This window comes from Salmo trutta, chromosome 35 (assembly GCF_901001165.1).
Source record: "Salmo trutta chromosome 35, fSalTru1.1, whole genome shotgun sequence".
Taxonomy (NCBI): Eukaryota; Metazoa; Chordata; class Actinopteri; order Salmoniformes; family Salmonidae; genus Salmo; species Salmo trutta.
Genome location: NC_042991.1, coordinates 30,083,431 through 30,091,327, shown reverse-complemented (window position 1 = coordinate 30,091,327; position 7,897 = coordinate 30,083,431).

The following is a 7,897-nucleotide window of genomic DNA, read 5'->3' as shown; positions in this document are numbered from 1 at the left end:
CATTGAGATAAATGTACTCCGGTTGACCAGTGAATCACTCGAGGAGGAATGCATTTCACATTTTATACAACACCCTTAGGGTATTCAGGCTTCAGAGCAGCAGCGGGTAACATCACGTCAGTAGGTAGCTAGTTTAAGTGTGAACAATTTTGAGGGTATTGGCTGTTCTACACTAATTAAATAACTGGGACATAAAGTACGTGACTATGTATAGTGTGCAACTTTTATTTTTCATAAGTTTGTGTAACTTTTCCGTTCATAAGCACCTCTTCAATTATTGTAATTAAAATGCCTTTATTGGGGTGGAATGTCCAATGGAACAAAATATTTACAACTTTTCAGCATGTCTAGCTTTCGTCCGGGAGTAATGCATGAATTGAAAAAACAACATGGCTTGTCATGGGAACAAACTACAGAACAAACAGTATTCCAACCATGACTGGTGAGGGAGTGGCTACTCACAACATAGTATGGTCATCGGTGGACAATTGTCAAAGGCAATATAATTTCAAGATAGAAATTAAATACATATAAATATTCAAAGGTAGACTCAGCAAAATGAGGTTGCCATGAGCAGCATCGCAGATATTGAGATGAGCGAGATGCAAGACTTCACTCTCACACAGTCACACACAGTATCTGCGCATGGGCACGGGTTCGCTTCATGCTGTTCACAGATTGGTATCCACGACACCGAAACAGCAGAGAAGTTGAGCCTCACGCTTCAACGCTCTTAGTTGTTGTGGAAATTGACCCACTATCCTGTTTACATTTAAATCACTGAGTCTACCTTTAAAGCTGGAATCCTTAATCAGTGGAACTACCACTTCTGTCTGTGATGTTACAACAACAAAGAAGTTACTGCAAACAACAAACACAGTTTTTCTCCCTCTGACATCACGCGCGATAGAACAGCAGAATATGTACTGTACAGGAGACTGAAAAGATTTGGCATAGGTCCACAGATCCTCAAAAAGTTCTACAGCTGCACCATCGAGACCATCCTGACCGGTTACATCACCGCCTGCTTTGGCAACTGCTCGGCATCCGACAGAGGGTAGTGCGTATGGCCAGTACATCACTTGGGCCAAGCTTCCTGCCATCCAGGACCTATATACTAGGCGGTGTCAGAGGAAGGCCCAAAAAATGGTAAAAGACTCCAGTCACCAAAGTCATTGACTGTTCTCTCTGCTACCGCACTGCAAGTGGTACCGGAGAGCCAAGTCTAGGTCCAAAAGGCTCCTTAACCTCTCTAGGGTAGGGGGCAGTATTTGCACGGCCGGATAAAAAACGTACCCAATTTAATCTGGTTATTACTACTGCCCAGAAACTAGAATATGCATATAATTGTTTGATTTGGATAGAAAACACCCTAAAGTTTCTAAAACTGTTTGAATGGTGTCTGTGAGTATAACAGAACTCATATGGCAGGCAAAAACCTGAGAAGATTCCTTACAGGAAGTGCCCTCTCTGACCATTTCTTGGCCTTCTACACTCTCTTTATTGAAAACTGAGGATCTCTGCTGTAACGTGACACTTCCTACGGCTCCCATAGGCTCTCAGAAGGTGGCAGAACGTTGAATGATGACTTTGCAAGCCATGGCTGAAAAACAGTAGCGCATTTGGTAAGTGGTCGATCAGAGAACAATGAGACTGGGGCGCGCGTGCATGAGAAGAGTCCATTTTAGATTTTTAGTCGAAAACAGGGTTTCCCGGTCGGAATATTATCGCTTTTTTACGAGAAAAATCACATAAAAATTGATTTTAAACAGCGTTTGACATGCTTCGAAGTACGGTAATGGAATATTTCGAATTTTTTTGTCACGATACGCGCTGGCGCGTCACCCTTCGTTACCCTTCGGATAGTGTCTTGAACACACAAACAAAACAGAGGATATTTGAACATAACTATGGATTATTTTGAACCAAACCAACATTTGTTATTGAAGTAGAAGTCCTGGGAGTGCATTCTGACGAAGAACAGCAAAGGTAATCCAGTTTTTCTTATAGTAAATCTGAGTTTGGTGAGTGCCAAACTTGGTGGGTGTCAAAATAGCTAGCCCGTGATGGCGAGCTATCTACTCAGAATATTGCAAAATGTGCTTTTGCCGAAAAGCTATTTTAAAATCGGACATAGCGATTGCATAAAGGAGTTCTGTATCTATAATTCTTAAAATAATTGTTATGTCTTTTGTGAACGTTTATCGTGAGTAATTTAGTAAATTCACCGGAAGTTTGCGGTGGATATGCTAGTTCTGAATGTCACATGCTAATGTAAAAAGCTGGTTTTTGATATAAATATGAACTTGATTGAACAAAACATGCATGTATTGTATTACATAATGTCCTAGGAGTGTCATCTGATGAAGATCATCAAAGGTTAGTGCTGCATTTAGCTGTGGTTTGGGTTTATGTGACATTATATGCTAGCTTGAAAAATGGGTGTCTGATTATTTCTGGCTGGGTACTCTGCTGACATAATCTAATGTTTTGCTTTCGTTGTAAAGCCTTTTTGAAATCGGACAGTGTGGTTAGATTAATGAGAGTCTTGTCTTTAAAATGGTGTAAAATAGTCATATGTTTGAGAAATTGAAGTAATAGCATTTCTAAGGTATTTGAATATCGTGCCACGGGATTCCACTGGCTGTTGACTAGGTAGGACGATTTCGTCCCACATACCCTAGAGAGTTAACAGCTTCTACCCCCAAGCCATAAGACCAGCATGTCAATACTTCTTACAAAAACAAGTAGCGATGAAGTCAATCTCTCCTCTACTTTGAGCCATGAGAGGCTGACATGCATATTATTAATGTTAGCTCTCCGTTTACATGTAAGGACCAGCTGTGCTGCCCTGTTCTAAGCCAATTTTAATTTTCCTAAATCTCTCTTTGTGGCACCTGACCACACAAAATTAGGGCCTGTGTTGTTAAGAAGTCAGAGCAACGCTTTATTAAGGACAGACTTCTCTCCATCTTAGCTACTGTTGCATCAACATGTTTTGACCATTACAGTTTACAATCAAGGGTTACTCAAAGCAGTTTAGTCACCTCAACTTGCTCAATTTCCACATTATTCATTACAATATTTACTTGAGGTTTAGGGATTAGTGAATGACTTGTCCTAAATACAATGCTTTTAGTTTTGGAAATATTTAGGACTTACTTACTGTATTTATTGATAACCATTCTGAAAATGACTGCAGCTCTTTGTTAAGTGTTGCAGTAATTTAATTCGCTGTTGTAGCTGACGTGTAAAGTCTTGAGTCATCCGCATACATACACACTGGCCAGAGGCATGTCAATAGTAAATACTGAAAAAAGTAAGGGGCCTAGACAGCTGCCCTGGATTATGCTTGAGAGACTTCCATTAAAGAACACCCTCTTTGTTCTGTTGGACAGGTAACTCTTTATCCACAATATAGCAGGGGGTGTAAAGCCATAAAACATATGTTTTTCCAGCAGCAGACTATGCTCGATAATGTCAAAAACTGTACTGAAGTCTAACAAAACAGCTCCTACAATCTTTTTATTATCAATTTCTCTCAGCTGATCATCAGCAATTTGTGTAAGTGCCATGCATGTTGAATGAGCTTCCCTATCAGCGTGCTGAAAGTCTGTCGTCAATTTGTTTACTGTAAAAAAATAAATGTATCTGGTCAAACACAATTTTTTCCAAAAGTTTACTAAGGGTTGGTTACAGCCTGATTGGTAGGTTATTTGAGCCAGTAAAGGGGGCTGTACTATTCTTGGGGTAGCGAGTAGCGAAATTACTTTTGCTTCCCTGCAGGCCTGGGGGTACACACTTTTTTGGCTTAGATTGACGACAAACAATGACAAGCCACCTGGGTCTGACAACTTGGATGGAAAATTACTGAGGATAATAGGGGACGATATCGCCACTCCTACTTGCCATATCGTCCGTTATTATCCTCAGTAATTTTTCAGTTCATTCAGCCTCATATAAAAAACCTGGCTGATATGGCTGACATGCTTTAACAAATGTGGTTTCTACTGACAATTGAGATGTACAAACTATGGCATAAGGGGACGACGAGTGGATATAAGGCAATCCATAATTTCGATTAAGACATTAATGAGCAAGCTAGGACGTGGTCAATATAAGTATTTGTTCAGCACTTTTGAAATGTACAGCGACAGAATTCAGAACATGGGCCGTTCTTACAGTATTCTCTCTGTACACCAAGTCAGAACCGCAGGATAAATAAAGGGCGCATATAAGCAGACAATGAAAGTGTCACGGTTGTCGTCTTCGTCTTCCGACGATATAACGAAATCGTCGTCTGAAAATGTAGACCAATACGCAGCAGGTACGTGTATGCTCATATTTAGATTTATTCACTTACAAAACCACTGAATACAAAATAACAAAACCACTAGAACAAACGAACAACTAACAGTCTGGCAAAGCCTAGGGCTGAACACAGAACAATCACCCACAAAACACAAACACAAACACACCCTCATTTATGAGACTCTCAATCAAAGGCAGATAGAAAACACCTGCCTTCAACTGAGAGTCCCAACACCAATTCACCAGACATAGAAACAGACATACTAGACTCCACATAGAACTACCTAGACATAAACCAAAACCCGGACATACTAAATCAAACACCCTTTACACAAACACACCACCCCGAACCACATAAAACAAATACCCTCTGTCACGCCCTGACCAAACTACAAAACAATTAACCTTATATACTGGCCAGGACGTGACAGTACCCCCCCCTTAAAGGTGCTACCCCAGAAGCACCTTAATACAAAAAAAATATAAATACCCCCAAACAATACCCAAAAGAAAAATTCCCCCTTTCTAAAGGGAGGGAAGGGAGGGTGGCTGCCGTCAACGACGGCACTGTGCTACACCCCCCCTCCCCAACCCACCTATATTGGAGGCGGCTCAGGTTCTGGCCGTTCCAGGCAGTCTGGGCAGTCTGGCGGTTCGGGGCTGTCTGGGCAGTCTGTCAGCTCGGGGCGGTCTGGGCAGTCTGTCAGCTCGGGGCGGTCTGGGCAGTCTGTCAGCTCGGGGCGGTCTGGGCAGTCTGGCAACTCGGGACGGTCAGGGCAGACTGGCCACTCCGGACGGTCAGGGCAGACTGGCCACTCCGGACGGTCAGGGCAGACTGGCCACTCCGGACGGTCAGGGCAGACTGGCCACTCCGGCAGGTCAGGGCAGACTGGCCACTCCGGCAGGTCAGGGCAGACTGGCCACTCCGGCAGGTCAGGGCAGACTGGCCACTCCGGCAGGTCAGGGCAGACTGGCCACTCCGGCAGGTCAGGGCAGACTGGCCACTCCGGCAGGTCAGGGCAGACTGGCCACTCCGGCAGGTCAGGGCAGACTGGCCACTCCGGCAGGTCAGGGCAGACTGGCCACTCCGGCAGGTCAGGGCAGACTGGCCACTCCGGCAGGTCAGGGCAGACTGGCCACTCCGGCAGGTCAGGGCAGACTGGCCACTCCGGCAGGTCAGGGCAGTCTGGCCACTCCGGCAGGTCAGGGCAGTCTGGCCACTCCGGCAGTTCAGGGCAGTCTGGCCACTCCGGCAGTTCAGGGCAGTCTGGCCACTCCGGCAGTTCAGGGCAGTCTGGCCACTCCGGCAGTTCAGGGCAGTCTGGCCACTCCGGCAGTTCAGGGCAGTCTGGCCACTCCGGCAGTTCAGGGCAGTCTGGCCACTCCGGCAGTTCAGGGCAGTCTGGCCACTCCGGCAGTTCAGGGCAGTCTGACCACTCCGGCAGTTCAGCGCAGTCTGACCACTCCGGCGACTGTTGACTGACGGGCAGCTCCGACGACTGTTGACTGACGGGCAGCTCCGACGACTGTTGACTGACGGGCAGCTCCGACGACTGTTGACTGACGGGCAGCTCCGACGACTGTTGACTGACGGGCAGCTCCGACGACCGTTGACTGGCGAGGCTGGGGACACGCACCTTGGGCTTGGTGCGGGGTGCTGGTACTGGGCGTACCAGATTGGAGACACGTACCTCAGGGCTAGTGCGGGGAGCTGGCCTGGGGCTCCATCCTTGCCCCTCTTCACAGCCCTTGTGCCCCCCCCCAAAAATTTCTTGGGGCTGCCTCTCGGGTTCCCTTAACTCTTCCATAGCCCTGGACACGAACATCCTTAAATCTGCCCACGTCCATCCATCCATGCTGTTCTCCTGCTGCTTGGTCCTTTGGTGGTGGGTGATTCTGTCACGGTTGTCGTCTTCGTCTTCCGACGATATAACGAAATCGTCGTCTGAAAATGTAGACCAATACGCAGCAGGTACGTGTATGCTCATATTTAGATTTATTCACTTACAAAACCACTGAATACAAAATAACAAAACCACTAGAACAAACGAACAACTAACAGTCTGGCAAAGCCTAGGGCTGAACACAGAACAATCACCCACAAAACACAAACACAAACACACCCTCATTTATGAGACTCTCAATCAAAGGCAGATAGAAAACACCTGCCTTCAACTGAGAGTCCCAACACCAATTCACCAGACATAGAAACAGACATACTAGACTCCACATAGAACTACCTAGACATAAACCAAAACCCGGACATACTAAATCAAACACCCTTTACACAAACACACCACCCCGAACCACATAAAACAAATACCCTCTGTCACGCCCTGACCAAACTACAAAACAATTAACCTTATATACTGGCCAGGACGTGACAGAAAGCTCTTACAATATTCGATGATGACATTTATCTAAAACAGGCTATAGGCTACATGTGCACCACCATGTCAGAAAGGTAGGCTAAATTATGATGGGAAAAGGGACCAAATTGTTAGGGTGAGGCACATGGGCTACTAACAGCTTACTACACAACATACACTTAGTATTACTTTCTTGGCTACAGTATGCATGAAAGTGGGGTGCATTGTACTAGTAACCGAAAGGTTGCAAGATCGAATCCCCGAGCTGACACGGTAAAAAAAATCTGTCATTCTGCCCCTGAACAAGGCAGTTAACCCAATATTCTTAGGCCCTCATTGAAAATAAGAATTTGTTCTTAACTGACTTGCCTAGTTGAATAAAGGTAAAATATAATATTATGCAGCAGCATAAAATACATATTTGGACTCACCTTTTGTGCTTTGCTCACTTGAACAGGAAGGTGGCACGGAGGTCCTTCGTGGGCATCAAAGTCTGGCATTCTCTGAATTAATGGTGCTTTCAAGACAACAGAGAAAACAACAGAGAAAAAACAAGGTCGAATCAGGACGAATTCCAAGTTGAGAAAGAGGAATTCCAACCAATTTTCCCAGTCGGAGCTAGTTTTTTTCCCCCGAGTTCCCAGTTGTCTTGAATTCACTGAAATCTGGGATTTCCCAGTTCCGAGTTTCAAGTAGTTTTCAAAACTAATTTTAAGCTTGGAAAAGAGACCCTTAAATCCAGACTTGGACCACACATCCACTCCACTGAATAGCAGGTTTGTGATTGCTTTGCTATGCTTGCAGTTAGACACTGATTCCTTCCAAACAACTTGTTGTTGAATTTGTGATATCCAACTTGTTTTGTAATGTTTATGTCCAATGGCCAATTTATTTTATTTATTTATTTCACCTTTATTTAACCAGGTAGGCTAGTTGAGAACAAGTTCTCATTTGCAACTGGCCAAGATAAAGCGTAGCAATTCGACACATACAACAACACTGTCACAAAATCCTTTGTTGTGTTGCAGGGAAGACCAAAATGCAGCGGAGCTGTGGATACTCATATTTTAATTAACAAAAAAAGAGTAAAGCATCCACTTGACAAAACAATAAATGATACCCACAACACTAAACAGTTTTGCAGGCTCACCAATGCAGTGCAAAAACAACTACCTACAAAACCAAGTGACAAACATACTCCTACATATATGACTCCC